Source organism: Manacus candei, unplaced genomic scaffold (genome assembly GCF_025592945.1).
Source record: "Manacus candei isolate 608988 ecotype Guabito, Panama unplaced genomic scaffold, ASM2559294v1 h1tg000088l, whole genome shotgun sequence".
In the NCBI taxonomy this organism is placed as follows: Eukaryota; Metazoa; Chordata; class Aves; order Passeriformes; family Pipridae; genus Manacus; species Manacus candei.
In genome coordinates, this window is record NW_026138136.1 from 7,199,081 (window position 1) to 7,213,220 (window position 14,140).

General features: G+C 41.5%; 1 protein-coding gene across 24 annotated transcripts in view; it reads right to left on the reverse strand.

The window, feature by feature from the left end:
* LOC127482446 (poly(rC)-binding protein 3-like) overlaps positions 1–14,140 on the reverse strand; it is a 493,280-nt gene that overhangs the window by 135,387 nt on the left and 343,753 nt on the right. The window contains exon 1 of one of the 24 annotated variants that reach the window (XM_051812777.1): positions 5,069–5,175. The exons of 22 other annotated variants lie outside the window; for them this stretch is intronic. The gene's annotated coding sequence lies outside the window, so the exon portion shown is untranslated. Of the gene's footprint in view, positions 1–4,742; positions 5,006–5,068; positions 5,176–14,140 lie in introns of those variants that run through there. One more of the 24 variants, XM_051812776.1, reaches the window with a different exon arrangement.

The window sequence follows — 14,140 nt, forward strand, 5'->3', positions numbered from 1 at the left end:
TGTTTTTTTTTTTTAAATTTCAGTGAAATTATTCTTTGTTTCTTATTACAGACATGTCCCTAAACTACTCTGTAAGTATGGCCAAAAGTTTTTCAGGAAATGTACTTTGAATTTAACAGAAATAAAACAGTACAAAACAAGGCAGAAAACTGCAGTGTTTTACCAAGCATTTTCATTGCTTTTTTTAAAAAGTATTTGAAAATACTTATCTTAAAATATTTGTAAGATCAAAAAGAAACAAAGCCGAAAATCACACATTCAAGTTTTTCTCTGGACCATTTTGTAGAAGTTTTCAGGTGTCACTGCAATAAACACTAAGAAATATTGTACTGTCCTCCTCACACACTTATATCAAGATATAGGCTGTCTCAGCAATTAGATCATGCCAAGAACAACACGTACATGGACTCTTTTTACTCATTTTATAAGCCTGCTGCTTATTTATTCCATACTGTTACAGTCAAATTCTGCCATCGATGCCCACATCCTTTATTGGAGGAAAGTCTGCTGAGGTCACTGGGCTGAATCTTGACAGTATTAATTGCTGCGCAACGACTCCCAGCAGCATCTAGATATTGCACCAAGCACAGACCTCTGAGGGGGTGGGCACAACAAGAAAGTTCATCAAACTCTAAACGACCATTACAGCTTTGGAAAAAACAAAGTCTGATTCGAGTAGGAGCTTGGTCTGTAGAGAACCAGAATTAAAAAAAGCCAAACCAAGACAAAAAAATAAACCTACTAGCTCTCTTGGAAGAAAAGATCAACTGACATTGGTTTGCAATTTTTTTTGAAAGTATAGATCTTTTATTTTAAATGACAATGACTTTCTATACTAATTGTTTTTCGTGTCTCTGTGCTGAAGGCTTTCTGGGCTCAGAAGGCAAGTCAAGATGCTGAACAGCATGTGTGTACACAAGATGACAGCCTTTGGCAGGGGACACAAAGGCTTCAGAATACGGGTAAGCACAGCAAAGGGCCACCCATGTGCATAGGGGACGATGGGGCTGTCTGCTGGAAATCCGGCATAGTGGTCAAATGGGAGTTTGTTAGCCTCAACTTGATTTCTGTGCCTGTCTGGCAAATTTTAACATACAACTGCGCTTGCTGACTATCTTTGTGGCTCTGTAACCACTTCACAGATGCTTGGACGTATTACCATCTCCTTCTTGCCTTCCCCTAGCCGATGGACACTACACCCTTCAGGGTAAACACATACATCCTCAAGACTAGGTGGATATTTGTTACAAAGACTTTCTGCTTGATTTTAATCCAAAAGAGCTGGCGTTTTTTAATTAAAACCTCCTTCACTCAGGTCTTTTTTTGTCTTGTGAAGCAGCTATCAATCAGGAGGAGTCACTGCAGGATGCACCCGGTGGCAGCAGGCTATTTCATCCCCTCCCCCAAGCCCAGACACTGACTTTTTCCTCTTCCTCCCCCCAACTTCATTAACTAAATGCACTGAATAAACCTTAACATCCCAGCTAAATCCTATTGGCCCTGGATTTGCTGCTTAATGCTAAAACCCAAGCGACCCATTTTTCTCCTGTTGATACTTCTATTGCTGATGGCAGCCAGCAGAGAAAAATACCCAATCTTAAACTATTTTAATGTAAGGAACAAAAGTCAGGGCATTCATCACTCACTCTTTCTGTTGCTGCTCACAAACTTTACGTAAGCTTTACTTGGTGTGTCAAAGCCTCCCTTGCTTTTGTGCTTCATAGGCAGCACAGGGAGTCTGTTGCTTAGCAAGTGAACACAACAAAGTGCATCTGCTATTAAAAGTGCAACTAGGTCTCTTTTAAAGAAAAACGATCTGGCAAAGTCTATGAAACTACATTTCTGTGCATTGTACAATCTCCAATCATGACACTTATAAACATCAGAAGATGCAGACCCCACTAACTGAAAATCTTTGGGAAAGACTAATGATGAGAGTAAACAGCTTCAATTCATTTTGGGTTACTAACCTTACGTTGTGTTTCAAACAGTAAGTATGTCTTCCCAATTTCACATACGCCACAGAAAAGGCTAAAGATTATTCACTCTTCCCCTGCCTCCTGGCTGCCAGACCTCCGGCTGCACCTAATCTCTCCTCAGCTCAGTTGCCCAATGCTTCCTCCTTGGTCCATGAGGACAAGCAGGAACCTCCACAGTCACTCCCCAGCTCCTGACTCTTTCTTCCCAAAGCACCCAAACTGGGTTATCTGTCCAGCTGCAAAGTCTCCCTGTGGTAGCATTAAAAGCTTTGGCTCCTGGCTGCTCCTGGGGCCACCAGCCTGCCTTTTCTCCTTGCTCCACCAGATCTCTGACCCCTCTTCTTCCCCCGAAACATCATGCCATGACCACCATGTGTTTGGTCAGAGCATCTGACACTCCAAAACCCTTCCCTCCTACAAATATCTGTTTTACACATCTGCCACACACACCTGTGACTGCAGTCACATTCCCCCATTAGCTTTGCAAGCTGCTCCACAACTTTCCACCACAGTGATACACCCCTGCCCTACTGCAAGGGTCCCTTTGCATTTGTCCCTGCCCAGCATTCTTGGACCAAGACTCCCAGCTGTCTGAGCAGGAGGGCCAACTCAAGATGTGCTTTCCCATGTCCTGTCCATCTTCCCCCAGCACAGAGCACCATGAGGGCTGCAAATGCTCACCCTTTGTCCAGGAAAGCCTCTTGCCCTGTGATGGCTCTGTGGCAAGCAGCTTCACATGCAGAAAACTGAGCGCTTCCCATCACGGCTTGCAAAAGTCGCTCACCATATTTTCAGTAATCTGTTAGAGAAGGCTACTCCAGCTTGCTCCTGGGTATCCAACCAACACAGCAGTCTTTGGATTTGACTTATATTTTTAATACCACATTTCACTTCACATTATTATCAGACCTCAATGCCCTACAATACCAAGGCTGGCTCCTAAGCAGAAGGGCTGCATCCTAAAATGTCTACCACACGGACACCCAGTCCTTTGCCCAGCAAATTCCTGCAGCATTCAGAGGCTGCAAAGGCTGAAAAGGAACAGGAGCCTGGGCATCTGTTAGAAATGCGGCAATCCTGAATAAAAATTGTATTTACAAAGAACCCAAAAGCAAATGTAATCTAGCACTGAAGATATGCGGCACAGGTTATGATTATTAGTACACTGTCTGTTATGAGAACGCTTTCAAATAAAAGCGCTTTCTTACTGACTGTGCACTTGCGGTAATGTATTTCTTACCAATACCACTAATGGAGTGTTCATCATGTCCCTAGCTTCTCTGAAGTAACGTATATTGAGCCGTGTAAGAATAAAATTAATATATCCATGGTGCTACACGTTATCATACTGTACACACTCTACAAATGTGTTTAAATAGGGTCTTTGAAGGAAGTAATGGCGACTGACTTCAGTATTACGGAAATATTCAAACCAGCATAAATTGGAAAGTAAGAATGATATGGAACATAACCAGTAAAACAAATATTTATATTCTTGAGGACTTGTTTTTGCAGCAAGGACACAGATGAGAGAGAAAGAAGGGGGGCAAGGTCTTTCGTAAGAAACCAGCTATTTCAGATTGTAAGGAAAGCAAAAATATTTTTGTTCCCCTGATTATAGATTAAGACAGTACAGAGCAATAACCACTTGATCGATCAAGTTTTTCCTTTTCTTGAATACAATGAGTCCCATACTAGACAGATGACAATTTCTTGAGAGGTTTATGAGGAAGCAAGCCTCAGCTTTTCAGTTTATTTTATTTTCACAAAGTCTTGACGGATTTTAGTATGGCCAATTCCTGGACTCTGCTTTCAACCATTCTCAGTGATAGTTCATGAACTTTGCACCAGGAATCTTTGTAGGGATAAGCAAAGGACAAATGGATTACCAGCTGTTCGACTCCATTTTTCACTATTGTTCTACACCTAGAACCATACAGAAAAGAAACAAACACGAGCTACAGATAGACTGGATAGTATGCACACTCCTAACAGATTTTTTTCTTTTAACATTTGAAGATAGACACACAACAGAATTTCCAGTTATGACTGCATTTTGCTGCCTATAATGTACACATGAGCTGCTGAAATGTGTTTAGATAATGTGTGATAACTGATTATTTATTTTTCCAGTGGTACTAATAGGGTTATCAGGAACACAAGTTGTACACTAAAAAATAACCATATCCACTAACAGGACAGTCTAGCAGATGCATAGTTTTAGGCGCATAGTAACAAAATTTCTTGCATCTTTAAAAATAGTAATATTAATAGCCATAATAATGAGGTATGGTGTCCAGACTTCTCTTACCACTACTGTTAACTCAGAGCTACCATATATTGTCTAACTTTTCTTTAAGAAACACTTTTAAAGTTCACTTTCCCCCCACTACACAACTCACAGAGCGACAGTTGTTTACTCAGGCTGTTTACACAGCAACTTAAAACAACAAAAAAAAGCCCCCAGAAACTTTAACAGCTAAATGAAAGGTGATAACTTCCAATGAAAATGCCAAAATGCGGGACAATATTCCATCTTGGCTGGTTTTGACAGCGATGCTGGTTTACACCATGTCAGAAACTTATTAGCCTCTGCCTTCCTAATCCCCTCCGCAACCCCTGCGGTCTCCCTTGGCCTTTCCCCATTTCACGTTAAACTTGCAGGAAACCATTAGCCCGGGACAACGGACTCATACGGAGCAGGCTCCGGATGATATTATCGCCTTTGAGCGCTGGAGCTGCGGCTCAGGCGGGGTTACTCACCCGAGGGAAGCCCACACTTCCCGACTGACAGTCCCTGATGGATCTCTCTCCGCGCGGCTCAGTCGCGCGGCCGATGATCCAGCCCCATCTCCGCACGGAGCGCTTCGACAGCAACTTGTTGGTTCCGACCTTTCACAACGACTTTCGCCGACTTCGCCCGCCGCAGCCCGCCCCGGGCCGGCACAGCGGCCACACGCGGCCCCTCCTCAGGCACCCCCGAGGCGGGGCGGCAGCTCGGCTCCCGCAGCCTTACAACAAAGGAGCCCCAGCGCCCACCCCCGCGGGCAGCTCCCGCCGCCCTCCCGCGCCCGGGGCCGCACACCCACCTGCGGAGCGGGACCCGCGCCGCCGGAGCCCCGGAGCCCGCACGCCGCTCCCGCCTGCCGAGGGTGCGCCGCTCCCGCCGTGCCGCCCTGCGCGGGGCTGCACCCGCCGGCTCCCTCCGTGCCGCCCTGCGCGGACAGATGGCCGGCAGCCCTCCGCTCTGACACAGTGAAGCAAAGCCCGGCTTTTTTTTTTTTTTTTTTTCCCTTTTCCTTTTTCCCTCCCCCACTTTGCCTTCTTCCTCCCCCCCCCCCCCCCCCTTCTTCTTCCCGTTTTTCCTCTCTTCCTCCCCTGGCTTAGCCCCTGGCAGAGCAGCCCGAGCGTGCTCACAACACCCCCTCCGCCAGTCACTTCAATTAGTGCCACATGAGAGGAGCTTCTGCCCAAAATCTGCTTAAGAAAGGGCCAGAGGGCAGGGCAATCGCCTTTGCTCAACAATGATCAGAAGCTGTTATAAATACACAAACAAAAGCACTGGCAAGGCCAGGAATGTCATATCCTAATGTGATAAAACCTGTAAAGATTCGATGTATACCAAAAGTACAAAGGAAGAAAAATATATTTTTTTTAAAGAGACAAAGATTAAAAGTACCTCCCTACCCTCTCCCCCCAACACGTAACCTTGTAATATGTTATCAAAGTTGTGTATTTCTGGGTGCCAAGCTATTGTGTTTTCAAAGTCCTGAGCAGCTCACTCACTGTCCCTTTGTGACAGCTGCTCGCTAATATTTATAGGTACCCAAGTCTGTGCACCTTATATAACCACGTAGACTGACCAGGGCTGGGCAGAGGTAGCTTCTGACCCCACAGATATGGTGCATCGCACAAATAGAACAAGCGATGACTTATCTAAAATAAAAAAAGAAGTTTCAAATAGACCAATAAGTAAGTCAATACACTGAATACAGTACAGACTGAGGTGCATTTGTTTCAAGACTGAGGGATTTAATCTAATTTGATTTAGACACATTTTACACTAACATATGCCATGTTGTGAGTGAGCAGAAACTCCAGCCTGAGGTTTCTAACTGCAGTGAGTTAGAGTTGAAAACTAACAAAACAAAAACAGAACCACCAAACAAACAACCCCTAATAACAAACAACAATCAAACAAAGCAAATAAAACCACCCTTGATCAAGCAGAGTGCCTCCACCAGCAGCGCCCAGACCCTGAGCTTCTGCACCGCTTCACAACCCTTCAGTTTGCACCGTGCTAGTTGCTGGATGCCACTGGCTCCAGCATGGGGAGAGCAGAGTGGGAGAAGGGAGTGGTTTCAGGCCCATAAGGCTGCTTGTAAACTCTGAAGTACCTTTCAGATAGTAATTTCCAGTCTGTTGATGGCAGGATGACAACAACTAGGTTCATCTGAGGGGAAGCCAATAGTCACTGTCACCTAATTCCCTCCCCAGACATTCAAGAATGTAATCGTCGCAAAGGGAGGGCACTAGGATGTCCCTCCTAGTCTCGTGCCTCAATGTTTATGTACAAATCTGTGCAAAAGTAGTTAATCCTATTGACTAACCTCATGCTCTTTTAGAACTGAGATAAAAGCTGCCTGAAATTAACCCTATATTCCCACTGTTTGGTTTCCACCAACTCAACAATAAACTTCTACTACAAATAAATGTTATTTTTTCCATTTCATTCCCATGCCCTCCTCTCATCATGCTTGTTTGTCCTGGTGCAGTGAAGGCTACTTTCTCAAACTAAACCCACTCACATACAGACTTATCCTCAAAGCACCCTTATCCTCAAAGGATGTCCACAGAGGGTTTTTGCGGCTTTATTAATTACCTGAATTTAAGCATGTGCTCAACATAATAAAGAGTGTACTTTTAGAAGATAATTTGAAGAAACACATTTAAAAGAGAGAATATTTAAGTGAAGCTCATGCAAAACTAAACCAAAAATTGCATGCACAGGTTTGCAAAAAGAAAACTGTCTGCAAGATTTCTAGACTTCCTAGATTTAGCAGGGACAGAAATGTTCTTTATTTCAACAAAGAGCTTTGAGTAACCCTGACTGCACAGATGCAAAACAGTAACACCAACACGAACAACACAGACTGAGCATTGTCAGGCCAAAGCTGCCAGCCCATGGGTTGACAAAGCCCTCCCTGATGACAGTGTGGGGTGGTAGAGGGAGAGGGAAGCAGATCCCCCTTCTGGCACAGGCATGGTGCAGGTCCATGTAGCCCAGCAGAGCAGTCAGAGGTATGGCAGTATGTCCAGCTGAATTTTCAAAGTATTGCATGCAATATGACTAATAAACCCTGCCAGTTCCACCAACTGATCTTTACACAGGGTCCTGCTTTTACTGCAAGGAGGGCCAAGCTGGATGTCCACAGCAGCAGGACAGACATGTTTTGCATTGCAAAGGAGTGGACAGAACCCTCGCTGGAGGGATAAAAAACCTGACATAATCCTCAACAATAAAACCCCCTCCAGGTAAGCAGTAAAAAGATTTTTAGAATAATGAGCTTACCTGGGAAAAACATGAGCTATGACTTAAATAGCTGCATAGTTGTAACTGAATAACAAGACAGCAAAATAAGTCACGAATGGAGTGAAATGCAAGAATGTGTGTATAGTATAAAAATCTAGCCAGCAAGGCAGATGAATAAATTGATGGAACTGAGACACTGATGCCAGAAGTGTCAGAAAAATATCCTTGTCTCTGAATTTTGGGTGAGTTTTGTATGTTTCATTTCCTGGATCAGCTATCATTGCGGAGTTCAGAGAGGGGAAAAAAAAGGGTTATAAAAATAAAAAATATTTTCTCATTTGCCAAAAGGCCCTGTCTGAGTTGATCTGTCTTGATCTGCCTGTCATTGTGTTGCATGCTGCTTTCCTACACCAGCTTTTCCAACCTATGGAGAGAAATAGTGGAGGAATCTTGCAACGCCACTTAAGGATGTAACATGAAGGAAATTGCATATATGGAAATATGCCTCACAGAGAGGCATTCAGAGTGCTGTCTTTGCAAGCTTGAAAGTATTCCAAATGCCATTTGCTTTACAGGTCAAAATGCTGTGTTTGATGGTAAATCTGAGAGACAGGTGACAGAAATCTCCATGAGCAATGTCCCCAAAATAAAATGTATAAAGAAAATATACTGTTTAGTTTGTAAATAATTTAGTGTATATTTGCAATTTTAAACTGTTTGTAAAATATTCCAGCAGATCAGGCTAAGACTACTCGTTTTATAGAAAATTATGTATTACCTGGAAGTGCTTTAAGTTAACCCATTATGTAAATGGAAACCTGGATCACATACATAGGGTCCTTGAATTTGACATAATTTCTGGGAGAAGCAAGCCTGTATTTGAAAAGCTATTCTCAAGCACTGGTTGAAGTTTTTCCTTAAATACTGTTTTATTTGGTAAGAGAAAACTGACAACACCACCAAATCATCTAGTATTAGTGTTCTTTTCTTTTACATGTCCCTGCCGTTGGACAAAAAATAATAATGGCTTATGCTATTCCTTTGCCTGAATAAAATGTTGCAGTTCCAGAGATAAAGACGTATTGAGCTGAGCAATTAAATAGCTAAATAAATGAATCAGCAGAGCAGAAGTGACAGATTTAATTACTGCTTAGAGCTAGGAAGGGGAACTAATTATGGGGTTCATGAACCACATGCCATTCTTTTCCTTAAGCATGTGGTTCAATTCTTCTGGATCACGCTATGCAAATACAGTAGCACCACGCACCACATTAAAAAAAAAAAAAAAAGAGGGAGAAAAAAAAATCAAAAAGCTATCCAAGATTTGGAAATAAGGTCTAATCTTTGAATCAAGAATAGCCCATGTTCAAGTGACTCCAAATCAAGAGTTACAGGAACTAACATTTGAATAGATAAACACTAAAAATTTAGTTCTCAAAAAAAAATGTAAGCACAATGAAATTTGTTAGATAATTTGTTGAATAAACCAGAGATTGTAACAGGAAGCTGTACGAAGTGAGGCATAAAGCATAAAGCTCTATCGAGTGATTAGGAGCCCCGTTCATCAGCAAGTATCTGTAGCTGGAAAGCCTGAGAAAGCTGTTGATCGTTGCTCTCTCCTTGCTTTGGTCAGTCCACCACAACAAGCAATACATCTCAAAAAGACGCTTTTGTGGCCACCAAGTACAAAAACACTAGTAGTGGAAAAACCCTACTCCTTTTTTTTTGCTTTCTGTCCCATTTTTCTATGTTGCATTTACAATACCATCCTAATTCTATTCTTGTTTGATAAGACTGTCAATGCCAATTATTTGAGCTTCACATAGAACTCATGAGCCTCATGGTATAATCCCATAAACATAGAATTCTTTCCCTCATTAGTGGGAGGAAGAAAAGGGATAAAACCCCACATATATGGTATTTGAATCACATAGTTCAATTAAATGCATAATTTTGGTGAGTTTACGGCTATCTTATATGGATGAAGACAAAGTATCATTTCAAGAAAAAAAAAAGAACAAAAACACCAGGCTATTTTTTAAAATGAATTAATGAAGGTAAGAGAAGCCTTTCATTCATAGCCAGTTTTTTCTAAAGTTAAAATCTCAATGTGATGTCTCTTTCAGCATAATTTAAAAAATCAACACATTTGCCTCTTTTCCTAAAAATACTGTGAAGAGATAAATACCTCTGCACAGCTGACCTCATACACCATTTTGAAAAAAAATCAGACCTTTTACTCCACTGACTTTGAAAATTTTAAAAAAGCAGAAAAAGTATAACATGATGCAAATAATAAAACATCTTATGTCTGGGAAATATCTAAATATCTAAATATCTAAATCCAGCTATAGTCATGTTCTCCTTCCACACCACCACTAATTTTGTCAGAATGATAATAATTGAGTCCAAACCCAGAGATGTAGGCTGATCCCTTGGAAGGCTCACTGGACAATCACGAATGCCATCATCATCGAAGATTACAACATCAGCTCTGCTTGACTGAAATTCTGTTCTCTGAAGGCAGCCAAAACCAAGGTCTATTGCCTTAATAAAGACCAAAATGAACTCTATCTTGAAAATCAGTGTCTGGGTTTCTGTATCAAGGGAGACTGTATCTACAAGGAACCAGGAGCACTGTACATCCAAGATAAGATAAAACCAGGATTTTTTTTTTTTAATGGAATTATGGTATAGCTCTATAAAAGTGACATCCTTTGCCTGGAATTCTAGTGCAGTTATATCAGAAGAAAATGCACTTTGTACCTAGACACACAGCAAAACAGAGAGGAGCTGATCTTCAAAAAAGACACTGTATCTGAAACATTAGGTACGAGTTGCATTAATACTCCTACCATATGAATTTGACGACATCTGATATCTATGTCATTAAAGTGTGATGTCTACAGAATGTCACTAAGGTACCAGTGATCACGAACCTTGCTGAACACATGCATAACTGATATCTCATAATAGAGACATTATGATTGTATAAATTATCTCTGTGGAGCATGATGAGATGAAAAGGATCCTATGAGCAGGGGCAGCTAGTCAGCAGACTGCTGGAGGACAAAGGAAGAATATACTCTTGGTACACAATACTTCTGACCTCAGGAGGCAAAATCATCAGGATTTTGCTAACAATCATGGAAATAACCATTTAAGTATCTGTAGTGTCCCTCTCAAGACAGGACATGATCAGTATTTGCATGTGCATCCAAAAGCACAGCCCCAAAGGAATACAAGGCATTTAGAAATGCAAGCCATGCAGAAGTGAGCTCACCACCTGGGAAGAAGTCTGACTACAAATCCACCATCTTCTGCTCTCACTGCAGAGCAGTGCAAAAGAAATCCCTCATGGGATACTTGAAAGAGGAGCCATGGTTAAGTATAGGCTGGAAGTGAATTTGTCATTGTTTTATTTATACCCTTTTGCTCCCAATATTGCACTTGGATGTCTGCCCTTAAGTCTTGCTTAACATAATTTTGCAGTATTTCACCACCCAGCTATTCTGGTGCAGTGGAAAGACAAGATGAAACACAGCGAAACCAGTAGGTTGTGAGCAGAAATCAAAGAAGGGTGCACAGGTTGTCTTGAGACATGAATGCCTTCTCCAGCAGGGTCATAGAAGCCTAGAGATGGCAAGTCTTTCCTTCCTATTTTCAAAGGGTCACTGGCTTGGGATGACTTTACTAGCAGTGAGAGGATTATCTGTAACAGGCATGAACTAGTTCTTCTCCTACATAAAGCAGCTGGCAAAGCAACACTCCACAGTTCTGGGTGAGCCTTGGGTTTTCAGGCTCTGACTGTGTTTGGTTGTTACAGGAAGGCAGTAGGTAATTTTTCACTGGCATGGGGAGTGTGCCAGTTTATCAAAACTGCCCTTGGGAAGTTTGCTTGTGAAGGTTTACAAAACTGTGACTAAGTTTACCAGTGGGTGTAAAAGGAGTTGCTCGTTGTCTGACACAAAGAAGAGAATACTGTGGGTTTTGTATAAAGTCTAAATAACATTTATACTCTACTAATCACAGAGCTAAAAATAATTTAAAATCACCCAGCATTTTCTTCTTCTCAAAGAAGTGATTTTTTTTTTGAGTGCTCTCTTGTATTTTCCCAATATTTTATCAAAGACTGGAAGCAACCATCCAGTCTTCACTGAGGAGTAATATAAAACCCAGTCAAGCTCCTTGACAATAATGACAACTGAAATAACGGGAGCCACTGTCCAACCCAAAAGCTGAAGTAAGCATCCAGCCACAATGCCCAAAGGGTTTTCACTGAGAAGGGCAAGGATGTTTGCATACAAACGTCAGAGCTTGCTTACTCTTGGAAAAATAACTTGCATCTGAGAAAAAAACAGAATTATGCCAGAAATAGGAAGAGCAAGGAAGCCTGTGAACTTGCTAGAGTGCAGCCCTAGACCAAGTCTGAGCAAAACTCACAGGAAGTTCCTTTGGTGTTATACCAAAGAGGAAGCAGCCATAAGGGGTATGAAATAAGGAGTGAGAAATCTGGTCCTCATGAGCCTCACAATACAGCTCTTGATGACCTAATACAGATGACAAAAAGGAGGGGTATAATATGTGATATGTTCATTGTGACACATGAACAATTGTAAAAAATAAATAAATTAATTAAACAAAAAGTTGTCTTGGTTTGTAAAACCAGAGAAGCAATTACTTTCAAAAATTCTGCCACTTTGAAAAACATGAGGGAATAGCACAAGCACAGAATGGATCAAGAGAACAATTCACAAATCTAAAGGAATGGTTGTGTTCTGTCTCTTGAAGTCTGAGGTTTGCCAGTCTGAAGGAACAAAGCTCCAGGGCACAAAAATCAGTCAGACAGTTGTGGAAGAGACTTCGGAAGTTCCACTTCCAGTCTCTGAATTTGGCTACTGGTAATGTCTGGAAATTCCAGTGGTAGGAGCTGTAGAAATTACCAAACAAAAATCTCCAAAACACAAGCAAGTTGGAAAGTCAAAACTGAAACACCTTTGTGGTTCAAATCTCAAATGCACGCAGTGATGGCAGACCGTCCATCCATCCGTTCTGAATACAAAGTGTTTTTAACATTAAACTATTCATTTCACAAAGAACCTGGGGTAGAAAAAGGAGAAACTGGCAAAGCCAAGAGTGGAGAATAAAACTGATAATGTCATCTGCATTTTGGAATGGGTAGCATGGTACATATGACATTGAGACCAAGGACGCTCCCTGAATTTCTAAATATAAGTAATGCCATGATTATTCCTCATTTAAGACTGTAAACATTTTGCATGCCTTTTATTCTAGAACCAGCACAAGACTATTCAACAGCTCAGACACAACTGACAGTCAGTCCTCCTAAAATAACAGATGGGACAGGGCCACCCCTGCCTGCCACAGAAAAGCAAGGAATTGCAATAGAGAGATCTAGAGGATCCATACTGCTAATCTGGCTGCCTCCAGGGACTGATGCTAGTCAGCTATCACAGCTGCTGGCACTGGGCATTCTACCAATAGTTTCCACTCCTGCTTTAGGGACAGCAGCAGTTTCAGACAACCTGTTTTTCCCTGTCCTAATAAGGACAAAATTAGGGGGTGCAGATGTTAGGGGATGTGCACTTTGTCTTTCCAGGAGCCTGCTACCTTAGACAATTTCTGCTTTGCCTGTGCTCACAGCCAGCTCAGTTTGCTGCTGGAAGCTGAAGACTCAATTTAACTTGGCTTCTTCTGCATTCTCAGAAGATTCAACAAAAGCTAAATTCACTGGTGTCATAATGCTTCTGAGAGTCAGGGGCCTTGACCTTGAGCACACGAAATCCACCTTGTGTCAGTCTTAATTTCGTCTCAAGGGTCATCAGTAAAAAATCAGTCTCAAAAAACAAATAGTTCATCTCTAATGATTATGCTGTCCATATTGTGCTCTTCAAGTTCCTTATGAAAGGGTTTGATTGCAGTGAAATTCTTAATGTAAAAGGCTACCGTGAGATATTTCAATATGCTGATGCAAAATAAGAGTTATCACTGTGTTAGGGAGGAAGTTGACAAGTTTGATCAGGAAACTACTGAAGAGCTGTAGAGTAAATTATAGATTTAAAATCAGGAACACCTTTGAAATATATATTGGCAGTTGTTCGTTTTACAGGACCATCAGAACATGTGTTGCATCAATATTGGTAGATAACACTCAAATTTCAGTAAATATTAGTGTTTCAAGCTGGAATTATTAAAGCCTATTAGCTACAACTTTTCTGACAGATTATACTATTGTTGGCCACTATGTAGCAACAACAGGAAAAAAATCGAGAACAATAATTTTGTTCAACATAAAATCATACCTTGCTATACCATAATGACATTTTATATCCAACTCCCTATCGCACTTAATTCCATTTTATTTTTTACCATATAAAACTTTACAGAGGGAGAAATGCTTCAGTGATGCTCACCAAATTCAGACCCCCTTCTCCACCTGCAGATTTTCACTGTGCCCTCTTGAAATTCACTTTTTCTTTCAGCGCCTTAGTTCCAAGAACATAAAATAATAACCTTATCCTACCTCACAGAGCTGCTATTAGTACAGTCCATTTAGATTCTGGAGCATTACAGCTTTGTGGGAGAAAAATGGTTTATCTATGTGCCA